This window comes from Aquarana catesbeiana, linkage group LG04 (assembly GCF_042186555.1).
Source record: "Aquarana catesbeiana isolate 2022-GZ linkage group LG04, ASM4218655v1, whole genome shotgun sequence".
NCBI lineage: Eukaryota > Metazoa > Chordata > Amphibia > Anura > Ranidae > Aquarana > Aquarana catesbeiana.
In genome coordinates this window covers 335,584,242-335,609,590 of record NC_133327.1, presented here as the reverse complement: position 1 = coordinate 335,609,590, position 25,349 = coordinate 335,584,242, and the positions used below count along the sequence as shown (strand labels likewise).

Below are 25,349 nucleotides of genomic sequence, written 5' to 3'. Positions count from 1 at the left end.
GAGAGGACACATGGAGAGGGAAATAAAACAAACGATGCCGGTGTCTCTGTGCTGCTGTTAGATGAGAGACACACAGGCGTTGCCGGGGGGGGGGGGGGCGGGCCGCACCGGGTGACACCCGCCAGAGGGGTGACACCAGTGGGCAGCGGCGCTGCACAGTCCTCCCCCCTACACAGCGCTGCGCACAGCGGAGCGGACCGAAGCCGCCTCCCCCTCCTCTCTGTTTACGGAGGGGGAGGAGGAGGAGTCCAAGGGACACATGCCGCTGTGCCTATCCCGCGCTGTTCTGAGGTCTGTAAAGTTTTTATTCAAATAGACATGTGCTGGGGGGAACGCTATGGGAGGGGGGTCTGCACTGATGGAGGGACAGTGGTCTGCATTGATGGGGGGGTCTGCACCATGGGGGGGGTCTGCACCATGGGAGGGGGTCTGCACTGAGGGGGGTGTGCTGATGGAGGGGGGTCTGCAATGAGGGAAGGGAGGTCTGCACTGATGGAAGGGGGTCTGTATTGAGGGGGGTGTGAACTGATGGAGGGGGGTGGTCTGCAATGAGGGGGGTGTGCACTAATGGAGGGGGGGTGGTCTGCATTGTGGGAGGGCCTGCACTGATGGAGGGGGGGTCTGTACTGAGGGGGGGTGTAAACTGATGGAGGGGGGGTCTGCAATGAGGGAGGGGAGGTCTGCACTGATGGAGGGGGGTCTACACTGGGGTCTATAGTGATAGAGGGGGGTCCATACTGATAGATGAGGGTCTGCACTGAGGGGGGTCTATACTGATAGATGGGGTCTGCACTAAGGGGGTCTACACTGATAGATGGGGGTCTATGCTGATAGAGGGGGGCTATACTGATACATGGGGGGTCTGCAATGAGGGGGGCTATACTGATGGATGGGGTCTGTACTTAGTGAGGAGGATCTATACTGCGAGAGGCTTTATGACTAGCTCTTATGGTGAAGGTGGACAGAATTAAGTACCAAACCTAGGAGTAAAAAAATTATAACTTCAGTTCAAAACAATTGAAAAATCCTACATTGGGTACAGCCAGAAAACATAAGAGTGGTGGATGGAAAACCCATTAAGCCTGACATTAGGCTTTTCATTCCATACATGTTTCCTAAAAAAAAATAGCTGTGTCAAGTAGCAAAGCAAGGGGAGGCTGTTATAGAGCAGTGTTCTCCCAGCTATGGCCCAGGTGGCCAAATGCGAAGCTTTGCTTGCTTTTACCTGGCCCTTGGGGCACTATTTCATCCACTAATACCAACTATGGGGCACAATTCCTCACACTGACACCAATGATGGGGCACTATTCCTCTCACTGACACCAATGATGGAGTATTATTCCTCTCTTTGACACCAACCAACAACAATTTCTCCCAGCGTCACCAACAATGGGGCCCAATGACACCGATGAAGGGACACAATTCCTTCCAATGACACTAATAATCTGGCACAGTTCCTCCCAATGACACTGACAATGGGGTCCAATAACAAGAACGACGGGAGCATAATTTCTCCCCCTGACACCAATGATGGGGCACTATACCTCCCACTGACACCAATGATGGGGCATTATTCCTCTGACTGATACCAAAGATGGGGCATTGTTTTTCCCACTGATATTGGGAACTTTTCTACTCCCAATGGCCACTGTCTGCCCCCCCCCCCCCCCAAAGTCTGAGGGACAGTAAACTGGCCCCTTGTTTTGAATGTTTGGAGACCCCTATTGTAGAGCAATTAGTCCTCCCTAAACATTACCTAAGGATGGTATTAGATCTCATATAAGTAGGGTGAATCCTGCATATTTGGATCTATTATTATTATTATTATTATTATTAATAATAATAAACAAAAAATCGTGCTAATCTTAAAGAGATGATTATAAACTCAATCTTAAATGTGATATGACACACTTAGTGCATGAAAAATATCCTAATACCTTTAAGTGCAAAAAAAGAAAAATAAATAATTCAGTCCGTGCAAAGAGTGAATCCTTATGGGTGATGTATGAAAGTCCAAAAGGTCGATTAAACTGGTATTCCACCACAAAACGTCATGCAGAGCCTTCTGTGGCACCCCACACCCAGTGATTAGGGTGGGAGCTATGCTCTGACGCCATTGCGCCCCACGTGACCCCGGAAGTGCGGGTGATAGACATGTTTGCTGGCAGATGATTTTATCCTATGTGCGTTTGTTTTTATCCACTGAAAGTAGCCATTTGGCCTTTTTTTCAAAAGAAGTTACAAAAACAGTATGACACTATAGGAGCTCTATTTTATATGGTCTACCACCTGTTCTTGGTCGGCTTGGATATCCCACTGTGAGGGTGATTACATCGGAGGATATACCTCACCATCAGAGTGTCCCATAGGTTTCCTGGTTTCCAATACCCTGTAGAGGTTGTTCTGCCTGTTTGTCTGACCATCCTAGTGTTAGGTGGTCCCCACCATCTGGTAAGAGTCCCTGATCACTGGGTGTGGGGTGCCACAAAAGGCTCTGCATGACGTGTTGGTGGTGGAATATCTGTTTGAATCGACCTTTTGGACTTTCTTACATCAACCATAAGTATTCACTCTGCACAGACTTTGAATTATTTATTTTTTATTTTTTGTTTTTCTGCACTTGAAAGTATTAGGATGTTTTTCATGCACTACGTGTGTCATATCACATTTAAGATTGAGTTTATAGTCATCTCTTTAAGATTAGCGCAATATTTTGTTTAATGTATGTTTTATCTGGTATATATCACTTGGTTAATCGCTGCAGTTCCTCATTTATGTACACTATATTTATATTTACTTTAGCACGGTATACCACTTTTTATTGATTATTATTATTATTATACAGGATTTATATAGTGTCAACAGTTTACGTAGCACTTTACAACATAAGAGCAGACAGTACAACAGTACAATTACAACACAATTTAATACAGTTAGAATCCTGCTTGTTGGAGCTTACAATCTAACAGGCAGGGTCAAGAGATACAAAAAGGTAATAACTGTGGGGGTGGGCCGATGGAGCAAATAAATGTACAGTTGTTAGGTGGGGGCTTCTCTGAAGAGATGATTTTTTCATGGATTATCTAAAGTGGACAGAGTAGGAGATAGTCGGACAGATTGGGGTAGAGAGTTCCAGAGGATGGGAGAGGCTCTGGTGAAGTCCTGGAGGCAAGCATGGGATGAGGTGACAAGGAAGGTAGAGAGTAGGAGGTCTTAGGAGGAACGAAGGGAATGATTTGGTTTGTATTTCGAGACTAGGTTAGTGATGAAGCTGGGGACAGAGTTGTAGAGGGATTTGTAAGTAGTTGTTAGTATTTTGAATTCAATTTGTTAGGTGAGCGGGAGCCAGTGGAGGGATTGGCAGAGAGGAGTAGCAGACACAGAGCGGTTGGTAAGGTGGATGAATCTGGCAGGATCATTCATGATGGACTGAAGGGGGGATAGTTTATGTGAGGGTAAGCCAATGGGAGAACATAGAGAACATAACCCATGGATTCTTTTGCCCTGGGTTATATGCATGTGTAAAGGAATGTTGTGAGTCATGTATGTATGTGAGTGCCAGTATTTTGCACCTATGCCCCATTATCACAGCCAACTGGTACAAACAGTCCATGCCTATGATGATGTCAGACACATCTAAATGCGTTGTGCAGAGCTTAGCAATCCTGGAATGAACAGGCTGTGTGTGGGCTGAAGGGATCATAATACTACTTTGTGGTTTACAGTGTACTTCTCTCAGACAGAGCTGTTTTTGTCGCAACGCCTTTTATTATGTTAAGGGTTCTTCCTTTTATACATGTGAGTGCAATAGTTATTAGTTATATATATATATATTAATATTTTTTTTTGCTGTAAGCACTATGTTCTGCATAGTTTTTTACTTTTTTAAGCCTGATTGCTGGGTGCATTTCCTGAATGGCTAGGTCTGCTGATTAACTTGTGGAGCTCAGCCCTCTGTTTCTATGGATTTGTGCTGGTGATTTATGTGGGCTGAATTATACTGAAGGCTTACCATTAATGACTCCATCGCCAAGTACCTTATGGCGGAAAGAAACATATATACATCACCTTTATAGTGAGGGTCGAAACAAAATTTGCTCTTAAGGGGATGGTGGAGGAGTTCACCTGGAGCATATATTACCACAAATATTTGGACATTTTGGACTTATCCCGGACTTTGCACAGGGTTTTTGAGCTTAATTTTTTTTTTAAATGTGCACTGTTTGTAGCTCATCTCATTTTATTTGTTTGATGAATTTATTAGTAGTACCTCTATACACGTATTATAAGGGTGATCTCATCACATTGTGTGTGCAGCTCCCATTCAAGCTTTTGCAAATACTTGAATTTATTTTTATTTATTTTATTTTTTTTTTTACTTACCGGTATATTCTATTTGGGTTTTCTGTATTTCATTTATTTGCTAAATTCATTGATAAGATCAGTGCAGCACTTTTTTTTACATATTGCTAGGGTGATTCTAACATGCTTTTGTTTAGGCTGTTGAACAATTTCTTGTAATTTATTTCCAATAGGCTTTTATTTAAAAGTTTAACAATGTACAGAAATACAATCATTATTGAATGAATGTCCATAGTTGGATGCACCCTCCAATACAATCAAGTGCCCGAGTATTATAGCTAAAACCTAAATGAAAAAGCCTAACAGGCAGGCCCCACCAATTGAAGTAACTGCGTACCAAGGGCATGAGCTTGGTGAATGTAATCACCCTATTACAAAAACAGAATAAAGATGTATCTATAAAAGAGCATTACATCAACAGTTAAGCAAATGGTAACACAGTTTAAATTGAAATATTCTTTAATCTACATTAAAGAAATATGGGGGCGATAACAGTAGAAATGATTCCCAGTACCTCAAGGCCCAATGCCTTGCTCCCATAATTATGTTGAAATGGAAGAGGCTCTATGGTCCCTCCATGAGCATCCATAGTAATACATCAATCAGAAGGAAAGGAACAAGTAGAGGGAGGAAAGTAAGAAAGGGGGAAGGAAAATGGGAAATGGTGCCCTCGATCATCGTCCCGACCACAGGGTGCCCTAACATCTAGGGAGCCTGGAGATATTTAATCCAGGGGCTCCACACTTTTTGAAACCTGGTTTGTTGGTCTCTAAGAATGCTTCTCAGTTTTTCATTGATCATAATCCAGGATATTTTGTGTTTAAAGCGGAAGTAAACCACGCCAATTTTTAATTTTTTTTTTTTAAACCTTGCAAAGTAAAGGCATAATGTGCTAGTATGCATTGCATACTAGCACATTATGAAATACTTACCTTAGAACAAAGCCCTGCACCACCATGCTGTGATCTCTGACATACGCTTCCATCTTCACCCGGTTTTCCTTCCGGGTACGCGTCCTCCAGCCGTCTGATTGGCCGCGCTGTGATGACCTCACTCCCACGCATGCACACGGAGTTACAGAGCTCTGAAGGAACGACGCAGGTATAGCGTTTCTTCAGAGGGCATGCGTCGTGACATCACCGGCTGCATGAAGTATGAATATCTCCTAAACCGTGAAGGTTTAGGAGATATTCATAGTACCTACAGGTAAGCCTTATTATAGGCTTACCTGTAGGTACAAGCCTACAGAATGGATTTACATCCACTTTAACTAGCATGACATTAGCCACGTGTGATTTCCATGCTCACGCTATGGTAATTTTAGTTGCAGAAAATATAAAGAAGATGAGAGTTCAGAGGTGTCTGGGGATCTCATCCAATAGGTCAGCGAGCATCGCTATTTTGGCATTTTTAGATATATTCTGTCCCATCACCAAGTAGACAAGGTTGAATATTCTAATCAAAAATCGCTGGACCTTCGGACAGGACTACCAGACATAGAACATATCTCCCTCCTACCCAAATCCTCAAAAACAGAGTGGTGAGGTACCAAGATAGAGTTTTACCAGCCTTGCTGGGACCAGTTCCCATCTGGATAGGACCTTGTAATTTGCTTCCACTAGGTGGGGGACGAATAGGCTTCTCTGAAGAGATGAGTTTTCAGGGATCATCTAAAGGGGACAGAGTAGGAGATGGTCGGACAGATTGGGGTAGAGAGGTAGTTCCAGAGGATGGGAGAGGCTCTGGAGAAGTCCTGGAGGCGAGCATGGGATGAGGTGACAAGGAAGGTAGAGAGTAGGAGGTCTTGGGAGGAACAAAGGGAACAATTTGGTTTGTATTTTGAGACTAGGTTAGTGATGAAGCTGGGGACAGACTTGTGGAGAGCTTTGTAAGTTGTTAGTATTTTGAATTTAATTTGTTGTTAGGTGAGCGGGAGCCATTGGAGGGATTGGCAGAGAGGAATAGCAGACACAGAGCGGTTGGTAAGGTGGATGAGTCTGGCAGCGTCATTCGTGATGGACTGAAGGGGGATAGTCTATGTGAGAGTAAGCCAATGGGGAGGGAGTTGCAGTAGTTGAGGCATATATAAAGAGAACATAACCTATGGATTCTTTTGCCCTGGGTTACATGCAGATGTAAAGGAATGTTGTGAGTCATGTCCATAGTGCCAGTATTTTGCACCTATGCCCCATTATCACAGCCAACTGGTACAAACAGTCCATGCCTATGATGATGTCAGACACATCTAAATGCGTCGTGCAGAGCTTAGCAATCCTGGAATGAACAGGCTGTGTGTGGGCTGAAGGGATCATAATACTACTTTGTGGTTTACAGTGTACTTCTCTCAGACAGAGCTGTTTTTGTTGCATACCTTTTATTATGTTAAGGGTTCTTCCTTTTATACATGTGAGTGCAATAGTTATTAGTTATATATATATATTTATAAAATGTTTTTTTTGCTGTAAGCACTATGTTCTGCATACTTTTTTGCTTCTTTGAGCCTGATTGCTGGGTGCATTTCCTTAATGGCTAGGTCTGGTGATTAACTTGTGGAGCTGAGCCCTGTGTTTCTATGGATTTGTGCTGGTGATTTATGTGGGCTGAATTATACTGAAGGCTTACCATTAATGATTCCATGGCCAAGTACCTTCTTGCGGAAAGAAACATAAACACATCACCTTTGTAGTGAGGGTCGAAACAAAATTTGCCCATAAGGGGATGGTGGAGGAGTTCACCTGGAGTGTATATTACCACAAATATTTGGACATTTTGGACTTATCCTGGACTTTGCACAGGGTTTTTGAGCTTATTTATTTGTTTTTTTTTAAATGTGCACTGATTGTAGCTCATCTCATTTTTTTTGTTTGATGAATTTACTAGTAGCACCTCTATACACGTATTATAAGGGTGATCTCATCACATTGTGTGTGCAGCTCCCATTCAAGCTTTTGCAAATACTTGAATTGATGATTAAAAGTCTTTTTTTTTTTTTTTTTTTTTTTTTTTTACTTTTAAATTCCTGGTCTTAACCACAGGGCGCCCTAACATCTAGGGAGCCTGGAGATATTTAATCCAGGGGCACCACACTTTTTGAAACCTGGTTTGTTTGTCTCTAAGAATGCTTCTCAGTTTTTAATTGATCATAATCCAGCATATTTTGTGTTTAAAGCGGAAGTAAACTGCGACAATTTTTGCAAAGTAAAGGCAAACTAGCACATTACTAGCACATTATGAAATACTTACCTTAGAACGAAGCCCTGCACCACCACATTGTGAGCTCTGACAGACTGCGAGCACTTTGAGCTCTGACAGACAATTCCATCTTACGGGCCGCACCACAGAGCTCTGAAGGGACGACACCATTTCTTTAGAGCGCATGCGTCGTGACATTACCGGCTGCATGAAGTATGAATATCTCCTAAACCGTGAAGGTTTAGGAGATATTCATAGTACCTACAGGTAAGCCTTATTATAGGCTTACCTTTAGGTACAATCCTACAGAATGGGTTTACATCCACTTGTAATCATTTTTGCACCAAAGTCGACTGCTGTACCCACACTTCCTCCTCTATAATCTCACCTAGGTCCAATTCCCATGCCGTTTGGTATGATGGCTTACCATGTTGGCTACTGAAGAGGAGATATAGCTCCGAAATCCCTCCACCTGACTCAGGGTCACGTAGACTTTTATTCTCAAAATTTCCTGTAATTTATATGTCTGTAAGAACAAAAAAATGTGAAGGATTGATGTGTGTATACCAAATGACTTGGTCTGACCAATACGGTAAATTGAAACAATTGGAATAACCAGTGCTATAGCACTGGAGAGAACCCCTATTGGATCTATTATAGACAGAACAAGTATTGCTATAAAGAATAGTACATTTTATTACAAATACATATAAACAAAAGAAGGTAAGAACATTGGTGACTTAAAAAAAAACAACGATACAAAGTACCCAAAGTTACAATGGAATGTATATCCACTGCCCTGAGAACAAGCAGGCTAGTGGTGATGCATACAGACGTTGACACCTTACATCAGTGTCATCAACCCTGTCCTCAGGGCCCACTAACAGGCCAGGTTTGCAAGATAACTGAAATACATCACAGGTGATATCATTTGCTGCTCAGTGATTGCAGTATTCTAGTCTGCATCTTCCCAAGGTAATACATAAAACCTGGCCTATTAGTGGGCCCTGAGGATAGGGTTGATGACCACTGCCTTACATGTTATGGAAAAGACAGTCCTTCTTCAGAGGCTATTTAAGTCAAGTTGGGTACAGTGTTTCTATAATGCAAGAAATGCCAAAAGATATTCCATATTAGTATTAAGGTAACTACTATACATAAGATACAAAAGTTTGATAAGGATACATGTGTTGTCAACAGTTCGAATTATACATGGTACAGACAGAATGGCTATACTTACAAAGTCATACATATAGCAATGCATATGTCTGAAAAGCCGGTAAGAAAGATGGAAATCCCTTTGGAAGGCAAACTGGACTACTTCAACACACAGGAAAATTTCTGGAGGGCCGAATTGATATGGCAACAAATGCTCCACTACAAGGATTCATAGCTAGGAAACATACATTTCATGCTAATGGTGGGCCTAGCAAGCTGTGTAAATCTAAATCCAAAAAAATGATGGAAATCAATAAAAATGTCCATGTATCCAATAAGCTGCTCAGATTACTTGAGCAACAAATTAGAGCATTGATTTTCTCAACATCAAAAAAGGGGGAGCATGAATAGAGCAGGGGACTCAAACTGGTGGCCCTCCAGCTGTTGCAGAACTACAATTCCCATGAGGCATTGCAAGGCTGACAGTTACAAGCATGACTTCTATAGGCAGAGGCATGATGAGACTTGTAGTTCTGCAACAGCTGGAGGTCTGCCAGTTTGAGACCCCTGGAATAGAGGATTACAATACCTGTGTAAACATACTGAAGTGAGTACAGCCAGCTTCCACCTTGCACTTCCTCGGCATATCGAGTGATTGCTTTAGGTGCAGGTAGATAAGGGTACATGTGAGACAACCTAACCAATCGCTAGAGTGATTGCGATGGCAGGAACAGCTGGGTCCTGTCTGAGAGTGTCAGCATCCAAATAGATGCTGAACACATCACAGCTGAGTCCCTTGGCGTGATGACGCACGGCGCAAGCCCGCCCAGAGGGGCGGGGTCACATTCCGCGTCTCACGTTCCGCGTCATTGCGCCAACGACGCGCGAGTGGTTGCTGTCTGCACACCAGAAGTGGAGTGCAGAATGGAGGAATCAAAAGCAGGAAGCCAGGAACCAAAAGCCAAAATGGTCCAAAGTCACCCCACAATTAAAGGGGTGAAACGAGTGACTCACGTTCGCCGGGCAGCGGAGCAAAAAGCGCCATTTGGCGATCCAGAAATTCCCCGGGGTCAAAGCAGAATATCCAGTCTGTCAGGGTCCATCTTCCCCTACAACAAGAAAGAAAAAAACAACAATATTAGAGCATGGTGACATCTAGTGTAAATAGCAGAAAATTACACAGAAGGAAAATAACTAATAATAACAACTAAACACCGGGTATTAAACAAGCATATTACCAAAAATTGTAACAATAAGAAATATGAGGCACATTCTCAGAAACTTGGTATAAAGTCTAGAAAGATGAACATTCTGTTGACATTTATTGAAAGAAAAATATTTGCAGAGGGAAAATATAAAGAGGATACATGGATTCTGTAAGGAATCAAAGATCCAATTCACACATTCCCGAATCAAAACCTGCCCGATATGGTCTACAATTAAACGCCTCATTGAGGCCCACGGTTTAGCAGCTTGCAAATGAAAAATCCATCTTAATTCACTTTGCAAGAGTGATTTGTTGAAATCTCCCCCTCTGGGGTTTTCATAAATATGGTCTGTTTTGCTTGCGTCTATCTAGCAAGGTTACTCTGTGGTATAAGCAAGGAAGCTGAGATTTCTGCAGTGTGTAAATGTGCTTTACTATACAAAGATGCTGTACATACAAAAACTATTACAATATTAGGAATACAATACAAGACTGACAGATATCTATAACAAGCAAAATGCCTAGCAAACTGAACAGCCTATGGTCTATAGTACAAATACACTTAAAGGTTACTTATCTTCTGTTACTGTATGTTCGTGATCTCCATTGGCAATGATTCTCCTGGAGCATCAGGCAAGTTTCTTCTATCATGAGTGGCTTCAGATGTTACAGCATGATGGTGTGTGTGTGTGTCCCTACTCACCCCTTTTATGTGTCAGGCTGTTTACCATAGTTACCAAACAACAGAAAACATTCCTGTTTACTGTAGCTGTAGAAACAATGGACTGTTGCAAACTGTCAATTGAATACAAAAATGGTATCTACGTACCATTGTCTACTCAAACCAAGACAGTAGTTTAACAGTCATTCTTTCAGTTTGAAAGCTGAAAGAATCTCAAACAAGTAACGTCTTACTTGTTTACTGTAGCTATAGAGACAATAGAACTGTCAATTGAATACAACAATGATATCTACCCCCATTGTATAAAACAGCATCTGTTTGAGAAATCTACTCAAGCCAAAAAACTGACAGTAATCTGACCAAATCACTATTGTAATATTGTCCAATTTATCTTATGTCTGATTAATATAAAAAATCATATTTTTAACAAACGCAACACATGGTCTAATGCTAAAAATCTTACTCTGGTAATGATGCTGCCATGTACCAATAAACGATGTCGACCCAGGGGAAGAGAGGGATCTTTTTTCTCTATACTGACATTCTGACAATATGCCGATATATTTGGCACCATAGTTCCAACTTAGTTTTTCCTAAATAATAACAACCGCTTTTACAGGATAGTAAATATACCACCCCGGGAGTGCGGCAGTTCACATAGTGTTTTGGTTGAAAAGACTCTCCATTAGACAAAATAATATTTTTGTGTGTGTCCATATAATTACAGTAGCCACAGTGCCCACAAGGAAATGTGCCACTGTATTTATCTCTACTAGTCTTATTATCCTTAAATTCACTGTGGACCAATCTATCACGCAATGAAGAAGCCCTTCTATATGTGATCTGAGGGTATTCAGTGATCAAGGGGGCCAAAGTGGTATCTGTACGTAAAAGATGCCAGTGTTATTCAAAATGTTTTTTATTTGTCTGTGTTGACAAGAATATTTGGTGATAACTCTAGTAATTTCATTTTTCAGATTTTTTCCATGTGAACAATAACTGCATACGTGTCTTATTTTTAGCCTTTTTATAGGCTTTTTTAAGGATATTATTTGAATAGCCTCGAGCCTGTAGTCTTGTGTGTAAAACAGAGGCTTAGTTTTCAAACAGTACATCATTGGAACAATTATGTCTGGCCCGTATGTACTGTCCATACGGTATGGAGGATAAAAGTGATTTAGGGTGAAAGCTGGATGCTTCCAAAATCGTATATTCCCTGCTGTTGGTTTGCGAAATAATTCACTATATAGATGTCCATCTAGATGTTTATGAATGGTTAAGTCTAAAAAAGTTATAGCTGATGAATTGTGAGAAATTGATCGAGAAGTACAGTAGGTCCGTTCCATAGAATCAGTATGTCATCTAAGTATTGATACCATGCTAACGCATGGCTCGTATACACAGATGCTGATTCATCTATGTTCCCACTCCCCCAGGTACAAGTTAGCATAAGAGGGCGCACAAGATGTGTCCATAGCTACCCCTTGCACCTGGAGGTAGTGGGAATCAAGAAAATAAAATAAATTGTGTCAGAGAATGAACTCCAAAGCTGTCAACACAATTTCAATTCTTGTGTGGTCAAACTGGCTTTGCCTAAGAAGAGTCCATCGAATGGCTGCGAGGCCCTTGTCAAGTATCAAGCTGTAGAGGGCCTCCATGTTGACGGCCACTAACGTAGTGTGGCCCCCCATGTGGAGGCCATCCAGCATTTAATAAAGATATACTTATCAAAAAAGATAAAAAGCTGTATCGGGGCAAAAGTGTCTTTGGAGAAGAACGTGCGTATAAATGGAAAGATACACCCAAGTTGACCTATAGAAACAATACTCATCCCCAAGTAGCAGACAATGGCTCTAATATTCTCAAACATCCGTCTTTACCATTTAATTTATCACATTCTGCACCTGCAAAATCTGAGGGGATACGCCATCCTAAACGATCACGTCAGGGTAATATATCTAATGACAATTGCTCATACATGGAAGATTCTTCTTCCTCATACACTATGGCCAATCACAACACTTTAAACAATAACACTCATCCGAAAACACAGTCTTCTCATAATAATAGAAGTTCACACAAATCCAGCACTCCTCTTTCTTCTCTGTTGTCAGGTGGTTCCCAGCAAAGTGATGTTTTAGATCAACTAAGGGCACAAACTGAAAAACACCAGCAAAACACCAAAAAATATTCTCACAAATCAAACAAAACACATCCAACAAAAACTCACTCAGCATAATTAATTTGTCTTCACACTGCCTCACACAGGATGAGACACTTATTCTTGAGAAGGGGCTCACGGCACAAATCAATAAATTTGAAGTTATAAAAGATATACATCTGTTTATACGCAATCTCTTGGTAAAGGGCCTTTTTGTCAAAAAACAATCGGATCAGGGTTCAACATATACATAACAGGAGTTTGAGGCTATTGATCAATTAACTGCCCTTCTTGAGGAAAATTAACCCGATGATCTATTAAACTCTATAGATTTAGAAACGATTTTTGCTGAAGTGGATGGTGCTATTGCATCACCCCCGCCCTCACAAACACCTATTGTAGGGCTTAAAAAGAAACTGAGCCTTTATCCAGCACCCAGCTCCAATCTAAATGCGTCTGCCTTTTTGAAATCAGTGTCCAAAGAAATCCAGGATATTAAAGTTCCACAAAGAAGTGAGGGTAATCTAACAGAGGGCTAATCTAGGGCTCTCAAGTCCCTCATGCAAAATTCAATTATAACAATCAAACAGGCTGAAAAGGGCAGCAACATTGTGATCCAAGATAACGCAGACTACATCCAAATGTGTAAAAACATTCTTTACAACTCGGAATGGTATCGCCCTATACCAGAATCTCTAATTGAAAACTTTGTTAGAGAACTATACAATTTAGTAGATAAGGCATACTATTTGAATATACTTGACAAAAATACGTTGAAATATGTAAGAACTAGCCACCCACAGGAGGCTACTTTCTATGCTTTACTGAAAGTGCCCAAGAATTCCAAAAAACTTCCTGGGAGACCTATCGTCTCTGGCAGAGGTAGTCTCACTGACAATCTCAGCAAATTTGTGGATAACCAAGTTAGACCTCTGGTTGAGGAATTGCCTTCTCATACCAGAGACACTATTCATCTTTTACAAATGCTGGATGGCCTCCACGTGGGGGGGCCACACTACTTTAGTGGCCATAGACTATGGGACGGAACTACTGTACTTCTTGATCAATTTCTCAACTACATCAATGGTAACAATACGTTTAATTTGAAATTTACAATGACTCACAACTTATCAGCTATAACTTTTTTAGACTTAACCATTCATAAACATCTAGATGGACATCTATATAGCGAATTATTTTGCAAACCAACAGCAGGGAATACGATTTTGGAAGCATCCAGCTTTCACCCTAAATCACTTTTATCCTCCATCCCATATGGACAGTACATACGGGCCAGACGTAATTGTTCCAATGATGTACTGTTTGAAAACAAAGCCTTTATTTTACGCACAAGACTACAGGCTCAAGGCTTTTCAAGCAATATCCTTAAAAAAGCCTATAAAAAGGCTAAACAAAAGACACGTACTGAGTTATTATTCTCTCATGGAAAAAATCTGAAAAATTAAATTACTAGAGTTATCATCAAATACTCTTGTCAACACAGACAAATAAAAAACATCTTGAATAAACACTGGCATCTTTTACGTACAGATACCACTTTGGCCCCCTTGGTCACTGAATACCCTCAGATCACGTATAGAAGGGCTTCTTTATTGCGTGATTGGTCCACAGTGAATTTAAGGATAATAAGACTAGTAGAGATAAATACAGTGGCACGTTTCCTTGTGGGCACTGTGGCTACTGTAAAAATATGGACACACGCAAAAATATTATTTTGCCTAATCAAGAGTCTTTTCAACCAAAACACTGTGTGAAATGCTGCACTCTCGGGGTGGTATATTTACTATCCTGTAAAAGTGGTTGTTATAATGTAGGAAAAACTAAGTTGGAACTATGGCGCCGAATATATTGGCATAGTGTCAGAATGTCAGCATAGAGAAAAAAGATCCCTCTCTTCCCCTGGGTTGACATAGTTCATTGGTACATGGCAGCATCATTCCCAGAGTAAGATTTTTAGCATTAGACCATATTTATGCAAACCCCAGAGGGGGAGATTTCAACAAATCACTCTTGCAAAGTGAATTAAGATGGATTTTTCATTTGGAAGCTACTAAAACCGTGGGCCTCAATGAGGCGTTTAATTTTAGACCATATGTGGCAGGTTTTGAGTCGGAAATATGTGAATTGGATCTTTGATTCCTTACATAATCCATGTATCCTCTTCATATTTTCCCTCTGCAAATATTTTTTCTACTTTCAATAAATCTCAACAGAATGTTCATCTTTCTAGACTTTATACTAAGTTTCTGAGAATGTGCCTCATATTTCTTATTGTTACAAATTTTGGTAATATGCTTGTTTAATACCCGGTGTTTAGTTGTTATTATTAGGTATTTTCCTTCTGTGTAATTTTCTGCTATTTGCATTAGATGTCACCATGCTCTAATATTGTTGTTAGACAGCAGCCACGGTTGGCGCGATAACGTGGAACGTGACCCCGCCCCTCTGGGCGGGTTTGAGCCGCACGTCATCACGCCAAGGGACTCAGCTGTGATGTGTTCAGCATCCATTTGGGTGCTGACACTCTCAGACAGGACCCAGCTGTTCCTGCCATCGCAATCACTCTTGCGATTGGCTAGGTTGTCTCACATGTACCCTTATCTACCTGTACCTAAAGCAATCACTCGATATGCCGAGGAAGTGCAAGGTGGAAACTGGCTGTACTCACTTCAGTATGTTTGCAGGTATTGTAATCCCCTATTCATACGCCTCCTTTTTTGATGTTGAGAAAATCAATGCTCTAATTTGTTGCTCAAGTAATCTGAGCAGCTTAATGGATACATGGATATTTTTTTTTTTATTTCCATCATTTTTTTGGATTTAGATTTACACAGCTTGCCAGGCCCACCATTAGCATGAAATTTATATTTCCTAGCTACAAGTCCTTGTAGTGGAGCATTTGTTGCCATATCAATTCGGCCCTCCAGAAATCTTCCTGAGTGTTGAAGTTGCCTTCCAAAGGGATTTTCATCTTTCCCACCGGTTTTTCAGACAAAAGCATTGCTATATGTATGACTTTGAAAGTATATCCATTTTGTCTGTACCATGTATAATTCGAACTGTTGACAACACATATATCGTTATTAAACTTTTTCATCTTATGTATAGTAGTTACCTTAATACTAATATGGAACATATTTTGGTATTTCTTGCATTAAGGAAACCTTGTACCCAACTTGACTTAAATAACCTCTGAAGAAGGACTGTCTTGTCCATAACATGTAAGGTGTCAATTTCTGTATGCATCACCACTAGCCTGCTTGTTCTCAGGGCAGTGGATGTACATACCCTTGTAACTTTGGGTACTTTGGGTACTTTGTATCCTTGTTTTTATTGAAGTCACCAATGTTCTTACCTACTTTTGTTTATATGTATTTGTAATAAAATTTACTATTTTTTTATAACAATACTTGTTCTGTCTATAATAGATCCAATAGGGGTTCTCTCCAGTGCTATAGCACTGGTTATTCCAATTGTTTCAATTTACCGGATCGGTCAGACCAAGTCATTTGGTATACAGACATCAATCCTTCACATCTTTTTCCAGACATATAAATTACAAGAAATTTTGAGAATAAAAGTCTACGTGGCCCTGAGTCAGGTGGAGGGATTTCGGAGCTATAGCTCCTCTTCAGTAGCCAACATGGTAAGCCATCACACCAAACAGCATGGGAATCGGAATCGTCATGGCTATAGCACTGGTTATTCCAATTGTTTATATGTCTGTATTGTGCTCTTGTTGCTAATGTGGTGGTGGGGAGGGGGCTATAACAAGGCAGCAGATTCTGCTTGCTGCCTACTGCACCAGTTACTGAGGCTATAGTCTGCAGCACTGAACGAGAGGGGGAAATTCAACTAGGTAGTTGTAGAGAAGCTGATTGCTAGATTGATCAAAATTAATGGATATACAGCACAGTTCACTATATATGGCACCGCACCACAAAGAAACATATCAGTTTCTTTTGTTTTGCTGCAATTGGTAGATTGACTTCTATACAACCTCCCTGCTCATACATGGATCGAAATTTAGCTGATCACATTGATCCATGTATGGATGGCTTAACACAGTAGCAGTGTATAATAATGTCTGTCTCTTTTTAAATAGTTAAAAAGCTGCTGCGGAGCTTACACAATATTTTACTCCATTCACTTTATACTAAAGTTGCCAGCACAGCTGCTCCAGATTCTGGCTGCCCCAGTTTTGATAATTTCCCCCATTGTATTCACCTTCCGCTGTTATGCTTTCATCCACAGATTAGACAACTACAATTATTAATCCACATGGGACATCTGCTGTGACGCACTGTGATCGAACACCTATGTCCAACAGATATGAATCACCGCTGCAAATGATTCTCCATACCATGAAAGGCAGATATATAATTATATATTTTTTTTTATATGTTTCAGTGCATTAGGCAGCAATTAAAATAAATCAGTTGCCTTAAAGTGGTTGTAAAGGGTGAAGGTAAAAAATTATAGCTTCCAACTGTCCCCGATTTTGAGGGACTGTCCCTGATTTGGAACAATGTCCCTCTGTCCCTCTTTCCTCCTCATTTGTTCCTCATTTTGGTCTCATCTATTGTATATAAAATGCACTTTTTATCTTTCAAAAAGTGTTTCCCAGTGCTGAACCTTTCATCCAATTTCTAAATTGCCGCATTTGTAAATTTCAAAAGCCAATCTAAAGGAATAGTAGTGGTAAAAAAAGCACTTGTGGGTTTAACTAATCTTTCTTTTTGTATAATTCTTCTTTAAGGGGGCGTGGCAGGGGGTGTGTTCTATACCTGCATACTTTTGCTAATAGGTGTCCCTTGTTCCCATCTCAAAAAGTTGAGAGGTATGAAAAAAAAAACCTTCATTGTGCAGCTCCCCCCTCAGCCCCTTCTAATACTAATGTAGCACCCTCATCCTAAAAAAGGGTTACAGGTAAATTTAGTTATGTTGGGTGGTAGCCAGCCTGGCTAATATGTAGTGTTTAGTGGTCAAATGGCTTTTCTCCGAAACCTGTTCAGCTGTAGTTTCCCCCTTTTGTCAGTAGGTGGCACTGTTGCCTTTGACATTAGTGTGATGAGCTACAGTGCATTAATTCAGGTTATGAATAAACACACCTTTCTCAGCCAATCCGATTCGCTGCTATGAATGCTGGGAGAAGGTATTTATTCTGAGGGAGTCAGGTGATCGGGTCTTCCCTGCCCAGGCTGCGGTCTGGGTGCAATGTGTGTGGAACAGCTCGTGCTGGGTAGACCTGAAGCCTGAGGCCTAGCCATGTGCTCAGGGTTCTGTAAGGGAGAGCCTGCTCATTACTCGGAAGGATGAAGGAAAAGATGGAGACCTGAGATGAAGTACCAGAAGTGACTCATGTATGGACCGGGGACCAGGGCCGTTTTTAAGGCAGGGCAAAAGGGGCAGCTGCCCTGGGCCCTGTCATTGTTGTGGGGCCCAAAGCAGCTGCCTCATACTTGCCAACTATCCTGGTTTAAATTCCCTCGTGCCTTGAGGTTTTAGTCCCGTGCTGTGCCCCAATATCTCAGTGTGAAGTGCTGCTACTAATGCTGCCCAGCTCTGCCCTTTTGTTGTGTACAGATGACTCACCTGCAGACCCTGTGTTTACATGTAAACTACCAGCATTCATATGTAAATGGTGGCATTCATATGTAAATGGCGGCATTCATATGTATAGCCGTCGGCATTGATATGTATATCATGCCCCCCTGAGGTCATATCCACAGTAATCTCTAGCAGCCAATCAACAAGCAGAAATCATGTGCTGTAACCTCTAGCAACCAGTCAGTGAGTGGTAATTATACACTGTAACCTCTGGCAACCAATCACAATAGCTGCCTGATCTGATTCAGTAAACTGATTTTGAGTCTAGCTGCTATTTATTGTATGTCTCAGAGCAGGTAGAGAGCGAAACTGCTTGGGGGGCCCCAAGAAAAGTTCTGCCCAGGGTTCAATCAATATTAAAGACGGCCCTGCCAGGGAACCATGGAGAGCCTGGGAAAGCATTAAGATGGAATCATCCATAGAATTCCGGCACCTGCTGTGAGTTAAGTTCAGTTACCATAGAAGACAGCCTTTTCTACAAAGTACAGATGTGCTGGTTCAGCTTAGAGGCTCTTTTCCTGTACTGCTGTCTACCCTATCTCACCTATTTTTGTCCAAGGAGTCTGCCAATCTGCCCATCTGCTGATTGTTACTATTTTTGACTAAGGGTCTCCTGTGCCCTATCCCCCTTCTCCCGCATTTTTCCTGTTGTGAGAATAAACTGCTCTTTGTTTAAGCATAATAGTGACTAGCGTCCAATTTTCTATCTTGTTCATCACCCACCATGCCTAGTAACCTGCTCCCTGAGTAAGTATGTCAGTACTCGCTGCCTCTGAGGGTCACCTTCAGGTTCCCGGAAAGTTGGGGTAGGCGATACACTTACCTAAGCCTGATCCAGCAATGTGCACTAGAGCCAAGGCTCTCCCGGGTGACTCCCTCCTCATTGGCTGTGATGCAGCAGCCGAAACAATTGACAGGGCTGAGCTGCGCTCGGTGTCTTATAGACACAATGAGCAGGGCTGGGACCGAGAATGCATGAGTGTCCCCACAGCAAGCTGCTTGCTATGGGGGCACTCGGCAGGGGGGAGGAGCCAGAGCATCAACGTGGGATTCGAGTAGAGGAGGACCGGGCTGCTCTGTGCAAAACTATTTCACAGAATAGATAAGTATAATAATATACTTATTAGATACTAGATAATAGAATAGATATTGTATTTTGGGGCGTCATTTGTGGTATACACATGCCATGTGAGAGAAATAACCTATTACAATGACAATTTTGTGGAAAAAAAAAATCTTAATTTTGCAAAGAATTGTGGGAAAAAATGACATCAAAAACCTCACCATGCATCTTACTAAATACCTTGGAATGTCTACTTTCATTTGGGGTCATTTGCAGGGTATTTGTACTTTCCTGGCTTGTTAGGGTCGCAAGAAATGAGATAGGCCACCAGTACATCAGGTGTGATCAATTTTTTATGATTTGCACCACAGCTTGTACACTCTCTAACTTTCACAAAGACCAAATAGTATCCACTAATTTGGGTTATTTTTACCAAAGATATGTAGCAGTAGAAATTGTGGCCAAAATTTATGAAGAAAAAATAATAATTTGCAAAATTGTATCACAGAAACAAAGAAAAATGTGGGTTTTTTTTCAACATTTTCGGACTTTTTTCATTTATAGCGCAAAAAATAAAAAACCCAGAGGTGATCAATTACCACCAAAAGAAAGCTTGATTTGTATGAAAAAAAGGACAAAAAAAATCATTTGGGTACAGTATTACATGACTGAGTAATTGTCATTCAAAATGTGAGAGCACCGAAAGCTGAAAATTGGTCTGGTCACGAGGGGGGTTTAAGTGCCCAGTGGTCAAGTGGTTTTTAAGGCAAAGCATATTTACATGCATTAACACTCAATGCTATGAATGGGCCCTAAGTCAAAAGACAAAACACTGCTGTGACATGAACTCCAGGTATTTAAGCTGGGAGACACTGCTACCAGAAACCATATGTTTGTGGGTACCCGAACCATCTCCTCTCCTCTATAGTGGCTTTGCCCCTGTATGTGACAAAAACAATGAAGCCTGTTACAGTATGATTTAAAAAGTTGTCACAGTATACAATGTGCTAAATTATGAAAAAGATTGTTATATACCAGTAACTAGAATTTGAAAGCCAAATATGTGTGTCGATTTTATTAGGGAGAACAAGTTATAGTTAGAGGTGAGCTCCAGGGAAAGAGAAAAATCCTTTCCTTGCTTTTATGGGTTTGTTACCCCAACACATCTTATTCCTGATATGTGCCTGCTGTACCTTGTACTTGTATGAGAAAGTATCCTGTTCTCTTTGTATTGCTTCCTTTGTGTGAAATCTCTGGTTATCCTGCCAGTCCCTCTGCTTTCCTATTAAAAACTGACCACACCTGGCATGAGAACACATCCTGGTCATTTCTCTAGCCATGCTGGGAACTCATCCTGCTCTCCTCCAATGATCAGACTTGTCCTGACATGCCCCCCCGCTGCAAAACCGTTTCACTGGGAAGTTCAGTGTGCTGTTGCTTCTTCTCCCCCCAGCTCTTATGGAGCTGAGAACAGAGGGAATGTGATCACTTATAAAAAAAGGAAATAAGGTATTTATAATGTATTTTTAAATCTATACAAACATGTTTTGCCTTTCATTTCTATTTTAAACTGAATGGGTTGTTTTACAAGGTAATCGTTTACAATCACTTTAAATGCTCATTTAGGTTGGGGGGCTGTAAAAAGCACTTTTACTTAGTCCTCCACTCCCACAAGCTTCCTCCATGCTGCTAGATCCCTGCAGCCTCTTCTCCCCTATGCTCTGGTAGGTCCTCTGCCATCATCATGTCCAGTGCAGAGCTGGACTGGATGTGAGGATGCTGAGGAACAGTCCACTCCCTAAGCAGAGGGGAGTAGAGGAGAGCACCAGGTTCTGGGGAAGCAGATGGGCACAATGAGGCTGCAGATGGGCACAATGAGGCTGCAGATGGGCACAGTCAGGCTGCAGATGGGCACTGATGATACAGGTGGGCACAGTGAGGCTGCAAATGGGCACAGTGAGGCTGCAAATGGGCATTGTTTACCCAGTAGCTGCTGCATTTCCCACCCTAGGCTTACACTCGAGTCAATACGTTTTCCAGTTTTTTGTGGTAAAATTAGGTGCCTCAGCCTATATTCGGGTCGGCCTATACTCGAGTATATACGGTATATAAAATAAAAGCTGACCATTTTAATTGCCCCTGCCAGTGTCACGTGGTCTGCCTCATACATATAAACTGATACATTCTGCTGGGGAGCCTGAGCTTGTGAAAACACACTTGCTGGCTGAATCACCAGGTAAAAATAAGGGAAAAAAGCCTGAAAAAGAAAACTAATGCAGCCACCACATCTAAGAATTGGTAAGCTGCAATATAATAAATGTTTGCTTTTGAGTCTAATATCACATTAGGAATACATTTAAAGATACAATAATAATTACAGAGCTCCGTTAATGTGTCCCCCTTTTACTGCCTTAACTTCATTTTTAAACTAATATTTAAATGCCCACTAGCAATATCTGGCAAGCAAGAGTCGCATACAGTAATTTTATCTGATGTCAGTATGCAGGTCAGCTGAATACATGAACAGAGATTGCAGTAAATATTACTTAGCTAGACCATGTCTGCTTGATGCAATCTTATTTCATCAAATCTAAAATGACACAATTTTCCAAACCCCTTTAAACTAATAAGTAGTTCAAAGGGCAGTGTTTCGCACAAGCGAGGTCTCTGCAGTTGATAAAATTTCACTTAGTGAAATAAAGCATCAGCTAAGCAGTTTACTGCGCCAGGGGCATCACGTGTCTTCGCTGTTTCCCTGACCATCTCCATTTATTCTTGGAAAGGAGCCAGTTGGCTTTTATTTGGGATATTTTTAATCTAATGCGTAGCTTAACAACCTGTCATGAAAATATATGTGCATGTGGTTTCTTTAGTTTTCATTTAGCAATTTTCACACTGAATTTCACAATGCTGTTTTTCACTTAGGCTACTGTAAATATTGCCATATGCAGATTTTGTGCTTGCGTGACCTTTCTGCAAGCCTTCTGTTTTATTACATTCCTCTGCCGTTATACAATGTAAACAGGTTCCAGTGAAATCAATGTAGTGTGGCCCAGCGGTATCCACTTCTGAGTCATAAATTCGTTTTCACTAACTGTTTTTATGTTGTGCTGGAAAAAGGAGGAAGAAAATATTCATGAAACACTAGTCCAAAAAAAAAATATTAGAAATTAATACAAGTTATAGTAATTCTCCAGCAATTTTTTTTAGGAACTAGATTGAGTTGGGAAGGTTTAGTAATTAAAGCCTTTCCTATGTTGGCGAGATATCCTTCATATTTTATCTGAGGATAGGGTGGGCAAATCTTCAAAGTAGAGACTCAGACATTATTAAAACCTAATCCCGGCCATAGATGGTTCAAATCTTGGTCAGTTCAGCAGGGATTGTATTGAAGTTGATCAAATGATTGACTTGGGTAAAATCAGCATGTCGGATTTTCAGCATGCGATTATTGCCAGTGGCTAGCAACAATCACTGTGTTCTCCCAGCAGGGGCGGCTCACTGCATCCCCCTCCCCTGCTGGGAGAACACAATAGCTCTGTGGGAGGGATTCCCCCATCAGTACTGACTGTTAATGGGGGAATTGAGAGATTAACAAGACTCGAGGCCACTCATTAAAATTAGAAGAAAAGATGTTCAACCTTAAACTACGTAGAGGGTTCTTTACTTTAAGAGCGGCAAGGATGTGGAATTCCCTTCCACAGGTGGTGGTCCCAGCGGGGAGCATCGATCGTTTCAAGAAACTATTAGATAAGCACCTGAATGACCGCAACATACAGGGATATACAATGTAATACTGACCTATAATCACACACATGGGTTGGACTTGATGGAAGTGTGTCTTTTTTCAACCTCACCTACTATGTAACTATGTAAGATTTTCTTTCCTGCAACCTGTGAATACGCACATCTCAGCAGATGTGTGAAGGTGACATTAACAATTAATGGCACTGCTGTGTATCTGCTAAAGGGCAGCATGTTTCTGTGGAGTCAGGAAAGTGATTTTGCATGTATTGCCGACACACACAAATGTGAAAGCAGGCTAAATGTCTCAGTTACATTGGTGGTCAGTGTAAATCTTCTCATTACATTGGGGCTTGGTTTACAATCCTTTCATTCACACTAGTGGCCAGTGTGAAGGTCCCCTTTACATTGGCGGTCAGTGTAAATCCCTCCTTACATTGGTGGTTCCTGTGAATGCTCATATTACATTGGTGGTCAGTGTCAATCCCCATTACATTAGTGGTCAGTGTAAATCCCCATTACATTGGAGTTTTCTGTCTATTGTTGGGTCCCCTCACCTCCCCAGTTCATGGTGTGCAGGCAGTGAGGAGATGATGTGCTGTAACCTTTAGTAACCAATCAGTGAGAAGTAATGATGTGCACTAACCTCTTGCAACCAATCAATGAGCGGTAAGTATACGCAGTAACCTCTAGCAACCAATTAGCAAGCAGTAATAATGTGCAGTAACCTCTCACAACCAATTGGTGAGTGGTAAGGATGTACAGCAACCTCTAGCAACCAATCAGTGAGCAGTGTTGATATACAGTAATCTCTAGCAAACAATTAACAAGCAGAAGTCACGTGCTGTAACCTCTAGCAAACAATAAGTGAGCCATAATGTGTGCTGTAACGTCTAGCAGCCAGTCAGTGAGCGGTAATGATACATTGTAACCACTGGCAACCAATCGCAATCACTGCCTGATCTGATTCAGTAAACTGATTTTGAGTCTAGCTGCTAGATTAAAATTGCATGGGGGGCCCAGGAAAATGTTTGCCCAGGGTCCAATCAATATTAAAGATGGCCCTGGTTGTGTGTGACTCCCTGGATGAGTCACAGCATGGTCAAAAAGGCACAGCAAGGCAGCAGGATCTTAGTGAAACATAACTGTGATTTATTTACAAAGTCCGTGTTTACAAAGTGCAGGTTTCAATAAAAGGCAAAATAAAACAAAAACACAAAATAAACCCTTGCCACATTGGGCGTCTAACTGCAAACACAAGAACCTAAGGCCCCTTTCACACTGAGGCAGTTTTCAGGCATTTTAGCGCTAGAAATAGCACCTGTAAATCGCCTGCAAACTGCCTCACATTAACTTCAATGTGTGCTTCCACACTGGGGCAGTGTGCTTGCAGGACAGTAAAAAAAAGTCCTGCAAGCATCTTTGGAGTGGGTTTGGAGTGCTCCAAAAACGTCCCTGCCCATTGAAATGAATAAGCAGTGCTTCCAAAGCGCCGCAAAAGAGAGTTGAAAGCGACGCAAAATGGGTCTTTTTTCCTTTTCTTTAACCGCTTGCCGACCGCCTCAGGACGATATACATCGGTAGAAGGGCTCGTACAGGCAGAATCACGTACCTGTTCGTTCCCCTTTAAGAGGCGGCCAGCGGGCACACAGCAAGCTCTGTGAGTTGGGTCGCGGGTCCCGCGGACTCGATCGCCGCGGGGATACCCGCGATCGCCTCACGGGGAGGAAGAACGGGGAGATGCTAATGTATACAAGCATCTCACCGTTCTGCCTAGTGACAGTGTCACTGATCTCTGCTCCCTGTCATCGGAGCAGAGATCAGTGAGGTGTCACACACAGCCATGCCCCTCACAGTTAGAAACACGCCCCTAGGACACACTTAACCCCTACACTGCCACCTAGTGGTTAACCCCTTCACTGCCAGAGTCATTTACACAGGAATCAGTGCATTTGTATAGCACTGATTGCTGTATAAATGACAATGGACCCAAAAATGTGTCAAAAATGTCTGATGTGTCTGCCATAATGTCGCAGTCACAATAAAAATCGCTGATCGCCGCCATTTAAAAAAAAAAGTTATTAAAAATGCCATAAAACTATCCCCTATTTTGTAAACGCTATAACTTTGGCGCAAACCAATCAATAAT

At 41.6% G+C, this 25,349-nt stretch overlaps 1 protein-coding gene across 1 annotated transcript in view; it reads left to right on the top strand.

The window, feature by feature from the left end:
• The window catches only part of GABRR1 (gamma-aminobutyric acid type A receptor subunit rho1), a 164,265-nt gene that overhangs the window by 59,383 nt on the left and 79,533 nt on the right, over positions 1–25,349 (top strand). The window lies entirely within an intron of this gene.